The 13,493-nt window shown below is 41.8% G+C and overlaps 1 protein-coding gene across 7 annotated transcripts in view; it reads right to left on the bottom strand.

Annotated features, from left to right (window-relative positions):
* LOC142990981 (semaphorin-3F-like) overlaps nt 1-13,493 on the bottom strand; it is a 108,430-nt gene that overhangs the window by 57,577 nt on the left and 37,360 nt on the right. For 5 of the 7 annotated variants that reach the window (XM_076140891.1, XM_076140890.1, XM_076140897.1 and 2 more), the window contains one exon: nt 77-268. The gene's annotated coding sequence lies outside the window, so the exon portion shown is untranslated. Of the gene's footprint in view, nt 1-76; nt 269-3,225; nt 4,137-13,493 lie in introns of those variants that run through there. The other 2 variants (XM_076140894.1, XM_076140893.1) reach the window with 2 other exon arrangements.

Raw genomic sequence — 13,493 nt, 5'->3', positions numbered from 1 at the left:
GGTGTGGGTGCTGAATGTAGAAATCTCAACTCAAATGGTCTGGCACATGACGGATGCCCAGAGCGACGAGGCTTACCACAGTCTCCAGTCCTTCCCTGGATCCTGGCCTTCGTGGACGGCTCCTCCTCCAGGCTTCTTAGATTTTGTTCCGTTAAAGGTTGGAGATTTGTACAAACACGCATCGTCGCAGTGCTTCCAGTGATGCGATGACATGTGAATTCTCTCCTGACGTGCTCATTGTCCAACTGTGCCCGAAATGAATCTAATCCTAAAACACAGAAAAGGGAAAATGTTAGTATGTATGCAGGTTATGTGTTGTATGCGTGTAAGTCATGTAATGCTATATACACGTGTGTGTACCTCCAAACGTAACCCTAGAAGCCTACTGCTAGTACGAGTAGCAAAAGTTCATATCTGTAAAGACGTCCTCTTCAGGCATGTGTTCTAATTTAGGAGATGGTGGAAGTATTGAAGTGGAAACATCAAAAGCAACACTGGTGCAAACTAAACGTGCTTGATATGTTTGAGTAAACGAGACCCAGGCATGTAACATGAATTGGCTCAGATCCAGGGGTGGGGTGGTCGTTGGGGGTGTGTGTCTAATTTAGCACACACCTCATCATATTACTCAGTAAAACCATAGAGGAAGTGTGGCCATCCCCCCCGGTTGTTTCCCCTTCCTTTGCCTCGTCCCTTGTTACAAGCTCAGAGGACACCAGCGCCATGGTTACAGCTCCGACATTCACGGGTGTGCCTTATACACACATTAGTGGATGACATTACACTCCGGTGCACACCAACACCCAGCAGTGATGGAAACTAGCTTCCTATACGACAAAGTCTCAAGCGGTTATGAAACGCTATCATGAAACCAGCGGTTCTTGTCTGTGCCAAACCCGCGGCTGCTGACTCACGTTGTCTGTGTGTGTGTGTGTGTGTGTGTGTGTGTGTGTGTGTGTGTGTGTGAGATGAGTCTGAACACATTTCCTCACACATCAGTTTCACCCATGCATCTCTCAGGAAGGTGCCAATAAAGGCTTGCAGACGTGATTTGTCATTGTCGAATTTCCCTCAAAGTTATCTCGAATTTAACATCTTTACTCGCCGCATGCAAACATTTAACAACTCCATATTACTCACACAGTACTAATGGTGACTGTAAACTTAGTCAGATTGAGTTTTCAATACTGTGAAAAGCTCCGTTCTCTATTTGAGATACTTGTGTTGTCTGCCACAGCGCTGGAGGGGCTGAGGGCTCTGCATGTCTGGACTGTTCTGCCGCTCAGCTTGCAGACTTCACAGCGCCAGCTCTGAAGGCCAAAGCCACTCTGGATTGGATTAATTTCTTTGGGAACCGAGCAATGCTGTCAACATCGCTAAAGAACCAGCTTTCACGCATATTCTAAAGGCTCCAGGTTTGCTTTTATCCTTAATCACTACAATAGCCTTCCGCAGACTTACACAAACATGATCAATCTTTTTAATACATTAATTCCTAATTGTGCTTGGGTGTGAACTCAAGCCGCTGGGGGAATAAATGATGTCATGGGAGTGGTTCCTAGCATGGCGTTTGGTTTTGGGCTGAACACTTTGTGCCCCTGGTTGTTTTCTATAATAGCTTCCTCTCTGGGCTAAAAACACACAGAGATGCAGCAAGTGCCAAGGAATTAGACAATGACCTATGTTTGGGCCTACTGACTCATCAAAACAAAAGGTTTCTTAATGACTCAGACACATTAAAACAAAACTTTTAACTTAACCAATACAACATTTTATAACCAATTTTGGGTCCAGCTCCTCCCTTCTTATGATCATTAGTAAGGATTTTTAATGATTCTTTTCTATGTTATCTTGCCATATTCTTGCGTTCTTTGAGGCTATTTAAAGGGTTTAGACTTGCAAATATGACCTATTCATTACTCAGTGTTCCTATCTGACCTGACATCCTGTAGTTCAGGGGGAACCCAGCGGACGGCAGAGGATGTACACTGTGTGATGTGATGAGGGGGATTTTGTTGCCCGTGTTTGTTTACTCCAAAGATCACAAGAGATTTTGTGAGATTTCCAGTTTTGATACTCAGAACTCTTCTTGTTAGTGTGGAGTATGGTGTTATTCAAAATTCCATAGCACATAAAAACTTCATCAAAGCGAATCACAGAACTTTTTAAAACTACATTCAACTCTTCCAGTCAACATGCAGCACAAGATGAATCCAGGGTTAATGCAGATATGTTACCACTCGTCACATTTCTTGTTGCATTTTCCCATCAGCACCATTAGCAGAGGCCACAGCAGCATTGTTCACATGTGAGCGACAGGGCCGAAGAAGCAGTTGGAAAAGACATCATGATCAGATGTCACTCCACGCTCCATATGCTGTGTGGCTTTGGCCTGCTGCATATGTTGTACCAGGTGACAAAGTCATTAGGTTTTATGTACATCTAATTATTGACAGTGTTGAGTGCCATGGAGGATAATCCGCTACTGAGATGATATATGAACCAGGTTAAGTGAAGTCCTGTGCCAAAAGCGGCCCCCACTATAGTTTCCTAAAGACCATCTGTCGTGCCCTGGAAACGTTTTTTTAATGTAGCATCAACACAGGGTTGTTTGAAAGGAGATTGTTTTTTGCTCCACACAGACGAGACATCCAACAGTATTTCATCGCGATCCTTTTGAAGCGCTCCACTGTTTTGGTTTCTAGGCCTGGCTGGACTTCTGTAGTTCCACGAAATCTTTTGTGTTGGACATGACCTGCTGGCAACGTCGTCCCTGGAGGCTCTGAAGCACTGATCTGCTCCCTGGCATCAAACATTTGCACCGATGCACAACAGTTACTGGCATGTGGCAAGACAGCGTGCCTCATGTTCAAAACACACTTGGAAGATGCAAAGAAAACTGATTTTCTGCAACTGAACAAGAATTTTGCATGTAATTATATAATGTAGCACGAGGGTTTTCAAGGACAATTTATGCATGACACCCAGTTGGGCGTGTGCCAGGTCATTAAATAGGCCACAGTTGGAATGCACTAATAAAATACTCTTTTCCAAGGGTGGGATCCACTGCAACGAGCTCTCTCAGGCAATGTCAATGCAAAAGTTTGTGTGACAGGGCAAATGTGCTTCATAAAATGTGAAACAAAAGGAAAAAATCAATCCAGTCCATAAAGAGACTGTCCTGATCCCAGATTAAAGACATTATGTGATTGATGGGCAGCTTACCACAGTGCATGCTGGAGCCAATGGCTAAGCGTTTTGGCCTGGTTCTCATTGAAGGAGGATTGCACTGTTTGCATGTCTTGGAGTCGACAGGTTTCAAAGGGGCAGCCCCCGTATCACTCTCTGGACAGAGTCAGTCAACTAAGAAATGTGCCGTCTCACAAAACACCACGCCTATATCAATGAAAGATTGACAGGTAAGATTACATCAAATGTAATCAATCAGGCAAAAATGTCAAAATTGCTATTGCACAATGTCAGGCGTAATGGAAGGCAGCCATAACACAATGCAAACAATGTGACAAACGATTACTGAAATGTGATGTGGAGTATTACAACAAAACAATTACTTTTTAAGGCAGAAGGCTCTACATATACTGGACAAACAGACAGCAAACCAGATGGAAAAGATAAACTCATCTGTGGTGGTAATGGATGGATTCCTCTCTATTTGGAGGATTTTCAATGTATTTTGTTTGACTTTTCTGCTAAGTTGGGTTTGAATTGCTTTTACACACTTGGCTGTTTAAAATGGAAGGCAGTGCCATTGTTAAAGCCGCTTACCTGTCATTACAGGAGGTGCTGCAGTAGGAAATGAGCCTCCACACCAATGTGTCAGCAAATATCTCCAGGGGGGGAACACAGACTATTTGAATAAGAAAAGATGAAAGGGCCCTTTGTGGCCACTGTAAGGCCTTCTTACCTCTGCATTAGGAGTTTCTCGTGAGAAATCACCTGCAGGCAGAGCATACATGCACGTTTGTGGTGTCAATTATGAGCGGTTAACAATACACCTCTGCTACCTTTGGTGGTGAACGACTGGAGAAGCAAGAAGGTGAGAAAAGGGAAAAAAAGAGCAGGGACCTGAAGAGGAAGCACAATCTGCAGATAGAGAAGGAGGGAATGCAGCATGAAGCAGGTGATCAGATAATCCCCCTATCCCAGCATGCACCCCAGCAGACTTGAGCATTAGTGAGCACTGATGGAGGTATGGATAGTGACACGCAACTCAGAAGAGAAACTCAAGACTCATGAGAATGTCTCACGATTGCTTATATTCCTTTCTTATGACATGTATGTGTGTGCTCATGGGCATCTATTAGATTAAATGTGTGCAGTCCACATTTAATCTTCGTGTTATTGCGTTCGGAAAAGCAAAGTCCAGCCAGAAATCACCACATCTGTCTTCTCTCAGAGGTTTAAACTTGAATTTAAGGATGCAGATACTTTAGCCCACAGATGCTGCATGTGCAATGTTTCTCACACTTGCATGCTTGGTGCCAAGCTGGATGATTAAATACTTTCCACAGGAGGCAAGGCCAGGGCGGGGATGTAAATTACCACAAGGCTACACCAGACCACCTTAAAAACTACAGCATTTACTCAACAGTGTGAAGATTATGAGGACAACATAAACAGCAGTGATGGTGATGGATAAGATGCATGAAGATAGTGAACAAACCCTAACCTGCTATGAGTTTCTCTGTTACAAAAAACATTTTCCTTCAACCAGACCTGGTAGAGTCATTTACCAGTCAATTATTGAAAGAATCTTATCAGTTCAGGCTCATCAAATCACTTTTCAGCCTCAAACACAGCCTGAGGTGATCTACACCAGGCTGACATACGTGATCAGAACTGTCAGGCGACTCATGACAGGCAGCCTGACTCGCCTCCGTCTCTGTGACCTGTTTCTCGCCCGTCTCTCTTAGTTCCCTTCTCTTTCTTATGCACATCCATGCAAATGTATGTCCATAGTCACAGACAGACCACACACACACACACACACACACACACACACACACACACACACACACACACACACACACACACACACACACACACACACACACACACACACACACACACACACACACACACACACACACACACACACACACACACACACATGACCATTACCTGTATCTCACCCTCAGGGTTTCCTGCTGTGTGTATTTACATCACAAGCAGCAGGAAGACACTGGTGGTCCATTGACAGGGAAATGTGTGTGAGACTTGTCACTGGGAGATGGACTCTATCACTGTCATCACACAGGAATGAATTAAAGTGTTGCAGCAGCAATTGGTGCTACCTGTAACTTATCATTTTGCCCAATCTGTGCAATATTTCCATGTTCATTCCCATCTACATGTAGCAGCCCAGTCCAGTTCAGCAGCTTTGTAAAGACACCAGGTCAACACATTTAGCCAACACCTTCAAAACTTCATCTTTCTTGCAGTTAAGTTGGTGCCTGTTGCCTTAATTTACCTCAAATTTGTCTCCTCAGGCTGTTAATCACCTCCCAAAATCAATATCCTTACATGTTTTACTCATTATCAAATGTCTGCAACACAAAATACTAAAATACTATAACTTCCATAGCATTTAATCACTTAGTATACAATCCATAAATAATCATTGAGTGACTGCAATTCAGGAAAACATGCAAAGTTTAACGTATATATATGGACGAAATTAATAGGTTAAAATAAGACGAGACAAGGCGAGACAAGATACAATTAAATTAAATTCAGGATTATGTGGAATATAATAGTTCCATCATGTGTGTAAACATGAGACATACAGTAGAGCAGATACACTGATGATGAGATCATTACGTCTCCTTTACCACTAAAATAATACAGAGAGCCGTTTGGAAAATTATTTATGACGCCTTCTAAAAACAACAAGCCGAGCCAACTCTTTGAGAAAACTTTGGCTGTAGCAGGTTATGGAGAGTGGGAGCTGAGGAGATGCCACTGTTTGATCCAAACTGACAAAGAGATGGAGGGGGGAAATGAATAAACCAGAGTGAAATTCTCTCCTGCCTCTCGCTGCTACTCCCCAGAGAGTCAACCAGCAAAAGGAATATCTGATAAAAAAGCGAGAGGAGAAACAGGCAGAGAAACTTTGGGTTTTGAATTATTGAGGGATTGGAGGCCTTTGTGTGTGTGTGTGTGTGTGTGTGTGTGTGTGTGTGTGTGTGTGTGTGTGTGTGTGTGTGTGTGCAGTTTCATGAATGAGTGGGTAGATGTAGAATAGTAGTTAATATGTTTCCTAATGTTATGTAGGTTAACAGTGCAGTAGATCAGCCATATTGAACGTATATCGCATAAATAAAAAAAAATCTAATTCAGAGCCATATTGCAGGACAAAGAAGATGAAGAGTTAACAGGCGGTTTGATCGATCCTGAGAGGAGTCCGCCCAGCACCAAAGAGTCAAAGCTTTCATTTCTGATCCTTTGAGTTTAATTTCTGAGGTAATACGGCCTTCACACAGTGCCATGTGTGAAGGAGAGAGAAAGAGAGAGAGCAAAAATTGATGTGGTATCCATGGTGACCATCCCATAGTTAAAGGCAGAGATTCTGAGCCAGCATTGTGTGTGGAGACCACGTTAAGTGTCTCCAGTTGGGTGAGGCTGAAGTCTGGCGCGTCTCTTTCATATGCCAGATCAGAGCCATGCTAATGTTACTTTGGGCAGCATTAGCGGCACTCGGCTCAGCTTTGATTGTTGAGGGCCCGTAGCAACCAGATACTGTGAATAACACAGTTTGGCTTTTTGTTAGGTCGGGAAGAACAATGTCAAAAACCAGCTCTTTTTGTGTGTGTATAAAATACTGATATGCGATTGATTTGCTCTCCTTCAGTCATTGGAAAATCCATGAAAGTCTTCTCTCATGTTTATATGAAGACTTCATCAATCAATCATATTTATATTCTGCACTCCAGGTCACATCAATCAAACTGTTCTCTGTGTTATTTATTATTTCTATTATTTTTAGATTTTACAAAAAAGCTCTGGCCCTGTTGTTCAGGTAAGCATACAGTAATTATCACATTTAATCTGTAAGGAGAATTCATCAAACTAATTATGAGTGGCGTATTTTTAATATGACTAATATACGAGTTAATTCAGTGAAAGGAGGAATTACATCTTCCCTGCTGGCATCCCTCTAAACATGCAGGGCTATCAGACAGGCCAGTTATGGGATGTGGTATTTATAAACTCACGCTCACGCAGACGCCTGATTTGATTCATGCCAGCAGACCCTCTGTGCGTTATAAATCATAAACAGTAGCGTAGACTTATTTAGGGATCTACACCAGCATCTCTATCTCATTTGAGGTTAAATCGCAGACAAAGAACAAAGCATAATTTTCAGTTTTTCATTCCTCTTCAGTTCAGCACAATTGCACGTCGTGTCTCCTCACTTCAAAGTCCAAATAGAGCATCATTTACAGCTTTGTGTTTGGAGGAGATGCTCCCCCCTCCCCCCCCCCCCCCCCCCCCCCCCCCCCCACACACACACACACACACACACACACACACACTCTCATAAACTGCTATTATTCACCACACTGTCATCGCTGCAACCTGCCAAACATTCAGCCTGACCATGAACGGACATGTCCAAGAGCAATGTTTATGTGTGTGCTGAGCATGTGCATGTGTTTGCGTGTTTGTGTGCGTGTGCATGTGTGAGAGAGACATAGAGAGAGAGAGAGGGAGACAAAGAATAAGACATCAATAGACGTGTTGGCTCCATGCACTTGAAGTCATAACTCCTCAAATATGACTTACAAACACAAATATGGATACTGCAGATGTTTCCCATACCAAAATATGAAATACCTCTTACAGTATTCTTGCAGTATTTCGTAAGAAAAGAAAATAGACTCTCACAGCAAAGTGATAATCACAACTCAGGCATCTAATGACATCAATCAATAGTGCCACTGGCAATTTCCACCAATTTAAAGATAATACTCCATTATTTCCCCTAATTACGACAATAATCACCACCTTAGAGTTGATTTGGTGATGTTAAAGTGTAAAAATACATCTTTGCAGCGGTCTGCCTTTGTTGTCCATCCACGTATTTTGCTGCAAACATGCATGTGGCGTACGGAATAAAAATGCTTTCAAAATCTTTGCTTGAGGTCTCCGTGGTCATGTATATTGAGACCAAATACGACTGATTCACCTGTTGAAGGTTGTATATCAGAATTACCCATGACCACTACTCACTACAAATGCTGTATAAACAAACTAACGATCCCCCCAAGTGCAGTAATAAAAACATGCAGTTGTCTTTCCATAAAGTGTAAGAGTTTCCTTCTGCATGAATAAATTCAATGTCAAAGTAAAGCGCATACTGTTAAATTAGTAGTTGCAGTGATGTAATGCCAATTTAGTCAACTTGTCTCAACAACATCTCCCTTATTCTAAATAATAACAGGTAACACATGCGGCGCTCAGCACTTAAACTAAAATCAACTCAAGACAAACATGAGCAACAACAATAATGACTTAAGTACACAGTGGAAAACTCACAATGGTCTCTCCTGCACAGCGGCGACCACAGGAATGGAAATTAATCCAAGGTGATTGATGGGAACGACGCTGAGGTTTGTGACACGGTGCGTATGCAATTAACTCACATAAACCACGTAGCCAGTAAGTATATACAATATAGTCAGCAGGGACACTGTAGTGGGAAGAACTCACATCAGCGCTCCGTCAGACGTGTACATGGATACAGAGAGACTTCAATCCTTAATGTAAACAGAGTAATGCCGTGTGGTTTCAGGAGATTTGAGAAGTCTGAGTTATGCGGCAGCGGTGGAAAAGTCATCAAATACTTTATACTAATCAAAAGTCCTAATGAAACAAAGAGAAAATCCTCCATTAGTCAGGGTTTTACAAAATCCTGCATTTCGTCACAGAAAGAAGGTTCTCTGTTTGAATCCAAATGTGGTTTTTCTTTGTAATTTGCATGCTGAGTGTCTGGCAGGTTCTCTGGTTTGAGCTCAGTTTGAATGTTTGCATGATGGCTGGACTAAAAACTCTTAATTGATCCTGGATAGATGAGTAAAGAGGGTGAATGGATGTGTTGGGGAATATTTGTAGCGTATGGATCAAAAGTAAGTATTAATTGTGAGTCAAGAGTCCGTGTCTGATTATTAAAATCATGAAAAACTCTGAAATTGGGGACAAAATTCATAAACTTCCAAAATGTCTGTTTTAAAAATTACAAATTTGTCTTGTGTTGAAGTTTTAACCCTCTAAAATGCAGTAGAAGTGAAGTACTTGAGCAAGTGTAGTAAGTGTGTATAACATTCCACCTTTGCAGTAGGTTTTCTCTTTGTGCAGGTAAACACAGTAACAGGGCTGAGTGGTACACATTAAGAGATAAGCATCGGCAGACTGGGGGCACCTGGGCGGCAACTGTTGAGACTCTGATAAGCACTTACCACCTGCTCCTTTAGAGCCTCTGATCCTGGCATTTGATAGGGCCTCAATCAACGTGGCATTGCTGGTATTTGGTGGTATTATTGAGCGACGGATAAACGCGCCATTGTCTTGCAACCGCTTCCCTGCCACCAGAGCTGGACAGAAACCAGCCAGCGAGCAGTGACCCTTAATGAAATACTGTAGTCCACTATCCCTCTGCTAATCCAGCAAGGGTATCTCAGCGTCTATCTGGTTGTGTGGTATTTGGAGCAGGTGGGCTGCCTAGTTGAGGATGTTGAGTGACAAACTCCCTTTCATGTCAGGTCCAGACCTGCTCTGTCCCAGAAAGAGCAACATAAAAGATACGGAGGCTAAATAATCTCTGTTGGTGACATGTTAAGATCATGAGAAAAATGAGTTTGAAGTATTTGGCCTGTTGGTTTGGTGATTCGGCCCATAGGTCTTTCAATGCAGCCTAGTGGAATCATCTGGTTTCCCCTCAACAGTGCAAAGACGGAACTTATGCACGCTACAATAAAAGCCAAACGGATCTTATGAATTCCCAGACGGCACTGTGTAATGCTATGATGACAGTTAGGCCTTGCAAAATCTGTTTTTCTCTGGGAACTATTATTCCTTATAACATTCGCTCAGCTACTTCATGTTATGGGACAACATCGTGCAAGTACCAAAGTCCTATAGGAAAGTGATTTATGAGAAAATACACATGTTTCAAGGTAAAATTGCTTGAGGAAAACTTTCTGAGACAACAGGGAGGAGTTTTTAAAAGCTTGACATGTTCAAAGTATCAACTTGTGTGCCTCCATAATGGTCCATTCAGAGACCTACAAACCGCATCAGCAGACCAAAACGTCTGTGACATACTGCAGATATACATTTCCTGTAAATCATAAATGTTTTTACAATTTCCAGAGTATCAGAATCGTGACAGTTCTATGGAACACAGAAGTAATTGTATTAATGTGGCACAGATTTATGACCATCCTAACGTATAATTGAAGGTCACACTGCTCACTGATTTAGTGTGATCCTTGTCCCTGCTTGATATTGCTGAGCTGCTGTGTCACCACCTCTGCTGCATGAAGGACGAATGATTTCGTCAGCACATAAACTTATTCATGCTGACAGGTGAAGGGAAAAGTATTTTGCATGCTGTCCCAGCAAGCCACAACACACTCACCTTGACTGGATGTTAGTGGACTCCAGCATTTTCCTGCAGGTTAGAGAATTTAGCTGCTCACACTGAGGAGGACTTGAGCTCACTCACACACTCTAGGATGATCAGAAACTCAATGTTGGAAGGAAATCTGTCCTTAAGTCCTTTCTTAACTTGTTTGTCCAAGATGGGTGAAGAGACCTGTTGTCATTAGCCTGTTATTTGCCATCAGGTCATTGTTGCATCGTCAAAAGAATAGAATAGAAGAGAATAATTATTACTCAGTAATTTGTTTTGACACGATTCAATCAACCAAGACAGTTCAAAACAATATTGTCAATGATACTAACCTGCTTTTTACCCGCATGCATGCCCGCACATGTCAGCGTATAAATGTCAACGCTCGCCCAGGGTGACAAATTTGCAACCGTTTGCTGGCGTAACTAAATCATAATCTCTTTCCTTTAAATGTGTGATGAATGTTTTGTGCTGTACAGCGTGAACCTGTAACTCATGATAAAGATCTTTTTTTTTTGTCTCCAAACAAACCCATCCATCTTCTTCCTACGTGACAGAATTTACATAATAATTGAGACTATTGACATCATTTCATCAATAGGGTCTATTCAATAAACACAGGGGCTCTAAAGGAGTTTATATTGTGAGGAAAAACACAAGATGGCCTTTTCAACGTCACATCAGAGAGAGACATAAACAGGTTTTTAACCAACACAGAATTCTGCTTCCAGTGTTATTACAAACCTCTGGAGCAAGGTCAGGCCATCGCAGGTAGTAATCTGAGGCCTGGACCGGCACTTCTCCCTGACCTCTGTGGCCTCACACTTCAAGCTGCTCTCTAATTACTTTGACCCGCAAAGACTGACTGGCTCTGTCCTCCACACATCAAAAGAGCGCATCCCTCACACTATTACGCCACAGTATTACTGAAGACTTCTGAGGGAGAATACAGATGTCAGGATATCGTCGGAGGTGAAAACTTCACAGAGGTCGCATTCCGAAATTTCACTGGATTTTTTGGCTTTTGTGGGTTTTGTAGTTTTTCACTCAGTCCTTTTTTGCAGCAGATTATAGAGGCAACTGAGCAACTGCAGTCAAAGCTTAAGGTTAATTTAAATCCATTAGAGGATCTCTGATCACCCAGCCTGTATTTCCCAAACACACTTTGAATTCCACCAATTCTACTACACTGAAATAAAACACTAAAATAGAGGAGTGTGTGTGTAAAAGTAGTACAATCTGCACCTCACTATCTTTCCAGGCTTGATTACTGCATAGTGCCAGTGGAAATGAAAGGTGCCGTGCAGATTCCTTTACATTTACTTAATATTGTACAGCAGCCAAAGCTTCAACAATTAAAGTCCTTACACACTCATATTACCAAGTGATGAAACTATGGATAATAACTACAGACATGGCTCATGTCAATCAATTAATTGTGGCAAAAATTCTCACCAAGATCGCACACAACACTTTTAATTGCAGTATAATTGCAGTATCACAGGGTGACTACAGCAGCAGGAGGCACGTTGAGATAAGCTCTGCAGGTTGGATTCCTCAGGCTGTCTGAGCATTTTAGTGTTTAGCACATTTAAGTAAAGATTTAGACTCCTTTTGTTCCTAATCTCTTTGTTTTTGACACTGACTGTAAGTCGGGCTTGGTTCTGGGCCGATCAATTGTGTCCCACTAAATTACTACCATTCATTTGTTGGAAATTCCTTAGTTTTCCAACAGTCAAATGTTACAGTAGCTTAAGAGACGAGTCACACGGTACAAAATGCCACTGAAGAGAGATCATTTCACATTTCTCATGCCGTCTTAAGTTTCATTTGTGTAGTTCTAGCAAACACAAACTGCAGCAAACTAACTCAGTAGAAATGAACCTGCGAGACCTTTTTTCTTTTTCCTTTTTCCTTCACTGTACTTCATCAGCTTGTTGAATACACGAAACAAGCCCAAACCACGTCTAATTCTGCTTGTGACATCCCATTACCGCCAGGCCTAAAGTGAGCGTTGTTCAAAGCAGAGAGGATAAGAAGTTAATTAAAACGAACAAGCTGATCTCATCTAAACGTACTTGTTTGACAGGACTCTGCTTTATTAAATCCGCTTCTCCCGTATTCCTGCGTGCAATTAAAACCCACACTTCTTCCAGAGGGGAAGTGGCACAGGATGTACAGGATGCTGTGGTGACTGAGTGGAGATTCACTCTGCAAGTGTTTGGTTGTTCAGGATGTAATTTCAGCAAACAGATAATATCTCGGTTCAGTTAATACTAGCTCCCCCTGAGGGAGGCGACTGCTATTTGACCACTTAAAACAATTAAAGAGTCGACTGTTACTCATCATCTTCAGTTAAAATTCCAGTTGTCATTCTGTAATAAAATGCAGTGACCTCACTTTACTTACTTACTTTTCTTGACGTTAGGGTGAAAGACTCAAATACAAAATGTGGATGTATTGGTCAGAGGGTGAGATGGTGCTTTTAAAGCTCTATAAAAAAATTGTAGACATAAGTTTTAGCAATGAAATTCTAAGTTAAAAGAATGCACTGTGAAGGAAAGGCTGAAATACAACATTTGTAGCCAATAACAACATGTTACGACCTAAAAAGAATTGAAGAATCTCCACTAAAGCTTAGACTTTGAAGAGAATGATTGATTTTCAAATTAACATTGAATCAACCACTGAAATGTAGCAGATTAGTACAAGTAAAGAACTAAGGAAATGTAATCAAGTCATTTCTACTTCTTGAGGTATCGTAAGGTGTTGGTTGGATAATTCAAATCTACAGTAACTAAGCCGAATGTGACTGATGTGTTGAGGGAATGGAACTTGT

This window comes from Genypterus blacodes, unplaced genomic scaffold (genome assembly GCF_046128005.1).
Source record: "Genypterus blacodes isolate CSIRO-AG114 ecotype Tasmania unplaced genomic scaffold, CSIRO-AGI_Gbla_v1 ptg000017l_1, whole genome shotgun sequence".
NCBI classification, from domain to species: Eukaryota; Metazoa; Chordata; class Actinopteri; order Ophidiiformes; family Ophidiidae; genus Genypterus; species Genypterus blacodes.
This window is presented reverse-complemented; position numbering and strand designations above follow the sequence as displayed.